This window comes from Arachis stenosperma, chromosome 1, assembly GCF_014773155.1.
Source record: "Arachis stenosperma cultivar V10309 chromosome 1, arast.V10309.gnm1.PFL2, whole genome shotgun sequence".
Lineage (NCBI taxonomy): Eukaryota > Viridiplantae > Streptophyta > Magnoliopsida > Fabales > Fabaceae > Arachis > Arachis stenosperma.
In genome coordinates this window covers 91,454,105-91,464,483 of record NC_080377.1, presented here as the reverse complement: position 1 = coordinate 91,464,483, position 10,379 = coordinate 91,454,105, and the positions used below count along the sequence as shown (strand labels likewise).

At 35.8% G+C, this 10,379-nt stretch overlaps 1 pseudogene; it reads right to left on the bottom strand.

Moving 5' to 3' along the window:
* Positions 1–3,775: 3,775 nt before the first annotated feature.
* LOC130982068 (DEAD-box ATP-dependent RNA helicase 17-like) lies at positions 3,776–9,809 on the bottom strand (annotated as a pseudogene).
* Positions 9,810–10,379: the final 570 nt, after the last annotated feature.

Here is a 10,379-nt window from a genome sequence, read left to right as displayed (position 1 = left end):
TTTGAACTCACACAACTGAACCAACAAGTGCATCGGGTCGTCCAAGTAATACCTCAGGTGAGTGAGGGTTGATCCCATGAGGATTGTTGGATTGAGCAAGCAATAGTTGTCGTGTTGGACTTAGTCAGGCAAATAGAACAGGTAGTGGTTGTTGTAGGCGCATAAAATAGAATAATAAAGAAAGTAATACCAAACTGGTATAGAAACAATAATGGGAAATCAGTTAAGGCCTTGGAGATGCTTGTTCTTCTGGATTAATACTTCTTACCGACTACTTTAACAATGAGTGATTCATTTAATGGCAAGGCTGTAAGTGATTAATGCCGGGGCCAGTGGTCATTAATCTTCTCTGATCCACATCAAACGCAGTGCTAACGGTCATTCAATATGAACGAGGGTGAAGCTTATGCAATTCAATCTCTGGTCATCCTTCTCAAAACGCCACACACAAGGTCAGATCTTCCGGATCGAAGAATGATGCTCATTATTCTAGCCTTAACGCCATAGAGACCTCAATTACGTATGACTAACGAAATTTCATGTCACGTATCCCAATTAGCCCAGATTAATTATTGGAACCTGTGATGTATTCTCAAGCTGTAGCTCAATACTATCCGGCTAAGGCTTCACAAGAGAAAATGTAGAATAAGGGGTCATACTCTCGTTCCACTCTAGATTTATAAAGATGAAGAATGACAATACATCATAGAATGGAATCAAACATATATTAGAGTAGAAAAGTAACAATATTAATCCATGGGAATGAGCAGAGCTCCTATCCTTAACTTAAGAGGTTTAGTTGCTCATACTTTACAAAGAAAACAGATAAGAAGGTGTAATTTAATGTGTCTGTGCTTCTCCCCTCCTGGGAGGCTATAAATATATTTTAGGTGTTTATAAGACTAAACCTAAAATATATTGTTCTCAATTAAAAGTTACAAAAAATAAAATAAAATAAGATAAGAAGTGCTAAAATCCACTTTGGGCCCATTTTGGTCATGCGCTTCGTATGCCTGGCGTTCAACTTGGGCTTCTGGGTGTTGAATGCCCATTAGGGGGTGAACGTGTCGTTTCCTTGCTCCCTGAGTGGCGTTGAACTCTAGTATTAGGCGTTCAACGCTGGGCTTGCTCCTCTTTGCGCGTTGAACTCCAGTCTTGGGCGTTCAACTTGGAGGCTGGTCGTTCTTTGGCATTGAACTCCAGAGGTGGGCGTTCAATGCCCATTGTGGGTAGTGATTCCAAAAGAAAAGCATAAACTATTATATATTTCTAGAAAGCTCTGAAAGTTAGCTTTCCAACGCCATTGAGAACGTATTAATTGGACCTCTATATCTCAAGATATGCTCATTGGAATGCACGGAGGTCAAGATTTGACAATATCTGCTATCCTTTCTTTGCCTCTGAATCAGACTTTGCCAAAACTTCACCCAAAAATTACCTAAAATCATAACAAAAATACAAAAACGCAAAGTAGCATCCGAAATATGATTTTTGAACTAAAACATACTAAAACATAATAAAACTTGATAAAATATGCTCAAAAACACTAAGGAAATGGTACTATAAAGGTACAAAATATTCACTCATCATAAACCAAGAGGGAAAAGGGTTTCTTACCTTTACCCACTAAAATTAGTGATAGATACCACCAATAACATAAGTTAGAGAACTCCTATAACATCAAAATCACCAAAAGTCCTCAACACCCAAACCAAAAATGCGATTTCAATTTTAAATGAGAAACTGGGACTAAGATTTCAAGTTACTTACCAAACTATCTAGATAGAATTGAAGAAGAGGAGACAAGCTTCGTGTAGCAACAAATGGCTCATCAATCGGAGCATCGTAGCAAAAGTTACGGAGGTTTAAAGGTGGAGCTAGGGTTAGGTTTTCTCCTCTCTTCTCCCTTCTCTGAATTTTAGCCCTCTCTCATCAAATGGGGGAAATGATGGCAGAAAACTCATTAAATATGGGTATGTATATGGGGGCTTGGGCACACTTGGGTTCGGTTCGCTTGTTTTAGCCCGTTGGCCCAATTTTGGGCCAAAACCTTTAAAATAAGCGTTTTAATTCGCACCCTAAATATTTTTACTTCTCTAAATTATCAAATTTAAATTTCTAATTTTATTTCACTCTCATTTAATTTATGTATTAGTTGCTAATTAATTATTTAGTATTTTGTGGAATTTTACAAATTTCGATATTACATTTTCCAAAGCAATATTTATAATCTAGAATGGAGTTGGAATATTTCCAACAATTCTAAATATTTATGGATGAAAAACAAAAACTCAATCATGAATAAAGCATAAACCTCAAATAAAGTAAAACAATTAGATTAATAATCCATAAAAAGATGAACAAAGCTCCTAACTTTAACAAAGGAGATTAGTAGCTCATAGTGCCAAGGAAAAATCCTAACAATGAATTGAAAATGGCTGAAGCAAGAAAAGTGTGTGTCTCTTTTCTTTTTTATACTAATTCAAAAAGAAACTAAATCAAATATAATCTAATTTAGAATTAAAATATCAATAATTTGTAGATGTTTTGATTCAAGCACTTACAATATCAAGCAAAATAATGTAAGTTGTTTCTTTTTTAATTTTTGGTGTAAAAGAATGTTATTAACAACTCCTGGAAAAACATATGAAACTTATTGTATTGAATAACCAAGATTTTTTAAAAAACACACTTTAACTGGATTCTTAATTCAACATTGAAAATTAAAATGTATAAGTGAAATTTAAAATTTGAGAGTGGTGCACGGAATTATAAATCACACTTTTCACAACTCCGATACAACTAACCAGTAAGTGCACTGGGTCGTCCAAGTAATACCTTACGTGAGTAAGGGTCGATCCCACGGAGATTGCCGGGTTGAAGCAAGCTATGGTCATCCTGTAAATCTTAGTCAGACGGATTCAATTGGTTATGAGTTTTGATAATTGAAAGATAAATAAAACGCAAATTAAGATAAAGATACTTATGTAATTCATTGGTGGGAATTTCAGATAAGCGTTTGGAGATGCTTTGTTGCTTCCGAACCTCTGCTTTCCTATTGTCTTCATCCAATCATGCGTGCTCCCTTCCATAGTAAGCTATATATTGGTGGATCACCGTTGTCAATGGCTACCATCCGTCCTCTCAGTGAAAATGGTCCAGCTACGGTTTCTGTACGGCTAATCAACTGTCGGATTTCTTGTCTTGGATGAAAAATACCAAGCACAGCTACCGGACGGCTAATCATCTGTCGGTTCTCACTTGTGTCAGAATAGGATCTCTCTATCCTTTTGTACACTGTCACTGCGTCCAACAGTCGTGTGTTTGAAGCTTGTCATAGTCATCCCGTCTCAGATCCTACTCGGAATAGCACAGACAAGGTTTAGACTTTCTAGATCTCAGAAATGCTGCCAATTGGTTCTAGCCTATACCACGAAGGTTCTAATCTCACGAATTCGAATGCTCTGTAGTCAGGAGAGACGAGTCAAATTAGTCAATCAGAGACCCAAGAGACAATACTTCAGCTGTCCTCCAATGACTACGTTGAACATCATGTAGATCGCTTGTGGTTGTTAGGCACGCGGATCTTGGCTAAGCGAGTAACGAAGATAGTGGGTGATTGTCACGGGTCACCCCTTCATTCTGACTTAACTAAATCAAGTACGAGAGTATACCTTGGAGAAGAAGTAAGCGTGAATTGAAAGAGAAACAATAGTACTTGCATTAATTCATGAAGAACAGCAGAGCTCCGCACCTTAATCTATGAGGTGTAGAAACTCCACCGTTGGAAAATACATAAGAGAAAAAGGTCTAGGCATGACCGAATGGCCAGCATCCCAAATGTAACATAAAAGAGAAAAGAGGGTTTTCCACCATCTGAATACAATAGGAAATACTAGTATTTATACTAAACTAGTTACTAGGGATTACAGAAAATAAGTAACTAAGTGCAGATAATGCAGAAATCTACTTCCGGCACCCACTTGGTGTGTGCTTGGGCTGAGCATTGAGCTTTACACGTGCATAGGCCATTTCTAGAGTTAAACGCCAGCTTGGATGCCAGTTTGGGCGTTTAACTCCAGTTCTGGTGTTAGTTCTGGCGTTTTACGCCAGAAAAGGGTCTCTGGCTAGAGTTTGAATGCCAGTTTGGGACATCAAATCTCGGGCAAAGTATGAACTATTATATATTGCTGGAAAGCCCAGGATGTCTACTTTCCAACGCAATTAGGAGCGCGTCAATTGGTCTTCTATAGCTCCAGAAAATCCACTTCAAGTTCAGGAGGGTCAGAATCCAACAGCATCTGCAGTCCTTTCTCAGCCTCTGAATCAGACTTTTGCTCAGATCTCTCAATTTCAGCCAGAAAATATCTGAAATTATAGAAAAGCACAAAAACTCATAGTAAAGTTCAGAAATATGATTTTTGCATAAAAATTAAGGAAAATATAATAAAAAGTGACTAAAACATACTAAAAACTATCTAAAAACAATGCCAAAAAGTGTATAAATTATCCGCTCATCAGAGAGTAAAATTCTCATAAAAAGATAGACACATACTTAGGTTTGCAAACTAAAGAAATTTTAGTGCGTGCATAGCTTCGAGGTTCAAAGCACATATGAAAGATGGCACATCAAAGGAATGTTAGCTTGCTACCGTGTTTATTGAAGCATGAGCTTTCATGTCTGTGATCTCGTTCCCTTTGTAATTTCCTTCCAGCATGTCATTGTTGGCTAAGAACTATTCTTCACTGTCACTATTGTTTACTTTTCATACTGTGTTGTTGGTGCAAAATTTGAGAATGTCCACAATTGAATTGGCAAGTACACCTGGTCGTCCAAATAATACCTCAGGTAAGTGAAGATCGATCCCACGAGGATTGATGGATTGAACAACAATAGTCAAATGATTGGTTTATTTAGGCAGACAAAAAAGTTAGTTTTGTAGCTTCTAAAAACATTAAATTGAGAATCAGAGAATAAAGAAAGCAAATAAGTGAATTGGTGAGAAATCAACCTGCAAGTAAACGAGGCATAGTGAATGATCAAACGAGGCATAGTGAATAACCACCCAGGTAAACGAGGCATAGTGAATGATCAAACATCCTACCTAGAGTAGCTCACCTCACGTGAACAACTAAGATGTAGCACAAAGGCCATTTTTGGTGGCATTCAGCATAAATGATCAAAGGGAAACAAGGCCAATGCAGAGATTTAGGAGGAGACATAAATATGGGGAAATAGATGAAGAGGGGTTTATAGTTACCGTTATCTAAGTCTAATCGTTTTGGAGTTGGTTTGATTTTTCTCCAGAATCTGCCACCATAAACAATGACTCAACTGCAATCATAGTTGGTGGCTGTGATTAGGATTGAAGAGCCTAGCAGAAATCATAGAACATTATGAGTTGACATGTAATATTGACAACCATGATCCATTTCCCTGTCAGACCCTCTATTTCCTTTCATTCAAACCTATCTGGCATTAATTTAGATTGTCAGCGGTTCATAAGTCCTCTTGCTTAGCATATGCATAAAACCAACCCTGGAATCTCCAAATGTTTCATTGTTGTAAAAACTCTAAGCCAAACAACAATAATGGTTCTAGAGTTAAATTTAGGCACATTTTTCCAAATCAAAATAGGATTAACATGTTAAAATATAGGTTTCTCATGTATCATTCAGTTAGATGGAAATGGAGTATCTATATTAAACCAGAATTCAGAAAGATCAACAGTGTATCACCTTGGAAATGATGAATGATTCAAGTGCCTTCTGGAGACAAAGGACCCAAGGATGCAAGTCGATGAAAACAGACTTCTTTACTTGTTTGTTCTGTCCGTGTAATGTAAAATTATCCAACACTTTGAGAAGAGGATACTCTGCTAGTGAAACACCATGTTTCTCCAAGTCCTGTAAATAATCTATTTCAACTAGTTGCAGAAATAACAAGGACTCTCCCCTTTCACCCAAACGAGCAGTTCTACCAACTCTGCATCATGAATTCATCAAGGATCAGAAATCATAGTCTTAACATCATGTTTTAAGACTTTAACATTACATAAAAGACAGTATGGGAGGATCCTTTTGAATCTAGAAGAAGAGATATCCATGAAAAAATTCCACTTCCTGATAGATATTACATCATGTATGTTTTCATTTTCAAAGTGGGTCCTTCTAGGGCTATTTATTGCAGCAAATTTGGATACAATGATATGACAATCATTTAGTTATTCATAATATTAATTGATTTTAAAATCCCTTATGGAATGGATAAGACATTCTTAAGATGCTAAAGTGGCATAGCTGTTAGCCCCTGAATATTTACGAGTGACAAAGTTCTCCATTAACTGCATTGATCTAGCTAATTGAAGCTCGGAGATCACTTGTTTTATAAATAAAAGATCAAATAAAATAAAGTTATACAATCGATATAAAATGGTCCGGGGAGCTTTGTTTGGACTGCAATTAGCATAAAAAACTAGGATTAAAATCAGAAAAAAATGCCTTCCACAAAACCACCCCTAAAAAAATGGGAAAAGAAGCAAAAACAAAAAATAGGTATACATACTTGTGCACATATTCAGTAGCTTCCCCAGGAGAATCATACTGTATGATGCATCAAACCTTTGGAAAATCCAGGCCTCTAGCAGAAACATCAGTGGGCAAAAGCAAAGCAGATTTCTCAGTTTTAAAAGCTTGAAAAGTAGATCTCCGGTCTTCATGTTCCATATTACCATGCAATCGAAACGTTTGGCACCCAAGAAACATCTGTATGACCCTTTCTTTTATTTGATGATCAGTCAAGAAGTGGAACTCACTTAGTAGCGAATGGTGAAAGTCTACCACATCACTTGTCGAAAAGAATACCACAACCTGTAAAATCACTAAGTCAATTATGTGAATCTTAAAGCATAATATTTGAATAACAGCATGTTCAATTGGCAAGGGGAAAATAAAGTTAAGGATCGATGCATGCCAATATAAGTTCCAGTTCCATAAATCAAAAATAATGCCTTGCATTTATCAACTATTTTCAAGGGATATCGACAAGCTTTTGTTGTCCCCATCACATAATTCTTCATAAGCACACCAGAAATATTGAATTGTTCACGGTCATGTCAATATTTGCCAATGACAAGAAATACAGCTACTAAAAGCAAGAGAGAATGCGGAGAGTTAAAAATCTTCTAACTTCAACAACCTACATATAAAATAGATAAGGAAAGTATCTTTAGAGCAAGTGACGCCTAACCTTTTGTGAAGTGTGTCTTTCAAAAAGATGCTTTAGAATTGAAAGAAGAATAGCAAGCCGAGAACCACAAGCCATTGCTTAGCAAAATTGTTTTCCAATTAGGTACTCAGCATCTTAAGAATATTAACTATGAAATGCAGTGAAGGAAAGATAAAAAAGAAACTAATTATCACATACCTTTCACGTATCTCTGAATTAACTATGTGGGGATTTTATAATCTACAACTGCTGGTATTTTACTGGAATACTTGACTTCGTCTTCTTCATCAGACTCTGAAGGATCAATGCTTTCAATTGTTGATACTGGTTTTCTTGTTTTACCCTCAAGACCAATCATCACTGGATTGTGTAAACTTTTTTTACCAAGATGGTTCACTTTCTCATTTAAGGTGGCAGAAAAAAGCAAATTTTGCCTTTGAAATTCAAAGTTTCTTGGAACTATACTCTACTTGTCATCATTTGCTGCTTTCCTTGAACCCAAAAAATCAAGTATTTCCTGTATATCTTTTCCAAATCCTAATTCCAAAATCCTGCAGAAAACCATATATCCAGCTAATGCTTTTAAAAAAAATACTTCGCAAAAAAAAAAAAAACTATATGCAGAATCATTATCACATTTACTATGCCAACACATGATAATTTCTATAGCATTAATAGATGCAAGCCATACCTATCAGCTTCATCAAAAATTATCCAGCGCAATTTTGTGTACAAGAATGATGATGTGTTCTTCAAATGATCTAAAAGGCGCCCACGTGTTGCTATAAGAATTGATATGCCTAAAATAATAACCACAGGTTACAAATTTTTTACCAGGTACAGTGAATGTCCAACCTTGTTCCTCTGACAAGCTAAAGCATATTTTAAATAATGTTATCATGAAACAACTTTATTTCATAATGTTGTTGCTATCAGTTTGATAATTCCATTGCATGAACAAAAGAAAAAGATTAAAAAGGGACAAAACCTTAAATATGAAAAGATAATAGGAATGCTGTTCTTTTTTCTCTACTAAAAATGTTATTGATAAATATACTTGATTTCTACCTTTGCGTAGCCTAGCTTTCTCTTTTGATCTATTTTTACCACCCATAACATACCCGGGAACAATCCAATGGAATCGATGCAATAGATTTTGAAGAATTTCATAAACCTGCAGACATAGCTCACGCGTCGGTACAAGAACCAACGCTATTTCCAACAAATCAATTAAATCTGTAACTGATTCAGACTAAATTAAAGTAAGAAATACAATACTATTTTGTGTTACAAAAAGGGGAAAACAAACGGTCAGTATAATATTCTTATAAAAAAATTAACACAAATCTTTCAGATGATGCATTATCATTAAACTTCCCATATGTGCTCCTCAATAAAAGTAACAAACAACACATTATTGGGGAGGAAAAGGCAAGGGGGCAAAAAACTCTATATTCAGTGAAGTCTCAAAAACTTACGAGCAAGATATATATCACAAAGAATATCATTGAGATAGAGAGAAGAATATTTACAAGATGGAGGGTAAGAGATCCTCCATATAAGAGCAAAAACAATCCAAAAGAGAGCTATCGATGTAGTGTAGCTTTAAAATCTCTCAACATGTCTGGGAGGGAAAGACTTATATTATGAGCTTTATACAAAATAGATGCTAGAAGGTCTAATCTTATCCCATAAAACTTGCTTGTCTGAATTTAAGGTGCGACAATTGTGCTCCAACCAAAAGAGAAACTTTCTATTTTCACCTTTTCCCATTTGAAAGCATTATTTCAAGCTATAGCAATATACTCAAATCCAGGGCAATATGACATGATACACAGTAACAAGCATGCATAATTGTTATCTGTCTGTGACAAATAAATGGAGAGAAATTGAACAAATAGGTATCAGAAAAAGACTTACCAAATGTTCCATCAGAGCGTTGTATGCGAGTATCATAATTCTGCAAGTGATGAATAAGTGGAGATAAGTAGGCAACTGTCTTCCCTATGCTTGTGGCAGCATTAATAATTCTAAAATTTTATCATTAAGGAACCCAGAAATAAGAAGATATAGCATGTGCTAAAGAAAAGAAAATGAAGATTTCTAAATCTAGAGAGAAGGAAAAAAGGATACGCATGACGGCCAGCGAAAATAACAGGAATGGCTTGAGCTTGCACCAGAGTTGGAACCTCGAATCCCAATTTTTCTATCAACAAAAAACATATAAACTCTTTTCCCATTTGGAACAAAAAAATGGGGAAATTGTAGGTTACTCTTAAGCTCAATTCTAACCAGACATGCTTCTGTGACACTAGGAATGAAAATTTATGAAAGAAATAAAAATCAAAGAGAACGGGAGTGAAAGAGAGGAAATACCATGCAGTTCATCGCATAAGGAAGGGTGAAGGCCAATGCTAGAGAAGGAGCAAGAAGCAAAAATGCTGTCATTTCCTATGGTTGCATTGCTGGCAGCACTGCCAACATCTTTCTTCTCATTCTTCTTATTTTCCACACTTTCTTGCTGCCTTTTTGCTCTTCTACATCCCCATTTTTTTTCTTTCAAATTCTCAACTCTATAGCACCATTACACCAAGGGTTTAACAAAAATTAGAGATGGCAGATATTGCAATCAAAGTTGCGAGAAACGGATCGGTCAATGAACCTGTCAAGTAACTCGTTTAATGGTTCAATGGTTCAACCGAGGTCAAACCGTGGTTGAACCGGTTTAGTTAAATATAACATAAAATTATTAAAAATTCAAAGTGGCATATATTACGAGATAAGGTGCAGAGCAATTAAAGCATTGTATGAATTAAAATTGGTCGAAGTTTGGTTCTTTCATTTAAGTTTCTCAATCTTCATGTATATATAACTGATGAGCGGATAATTTATACGCTTTTTGGCATAGTTTTTACATAGTTTTTAGCAAGTTTAAGCTACTTTTAGGGATGTTTTCATTAGTTTTTATGTTAAATTCACATTTCTGGACTTTACTATGAGTTTGTGTGTTTTTCTGTGATTTCAGGTAAATTCTGACTGAAATTGAGGGATTTGAGCAAAACTCTGAAAAAGGCTGACAAAAGGACTGCTGATGCTATTGGATTCTGACCTCCCTGCACTCGAAATGAATTTTCTGGAGCTACAGAACTCC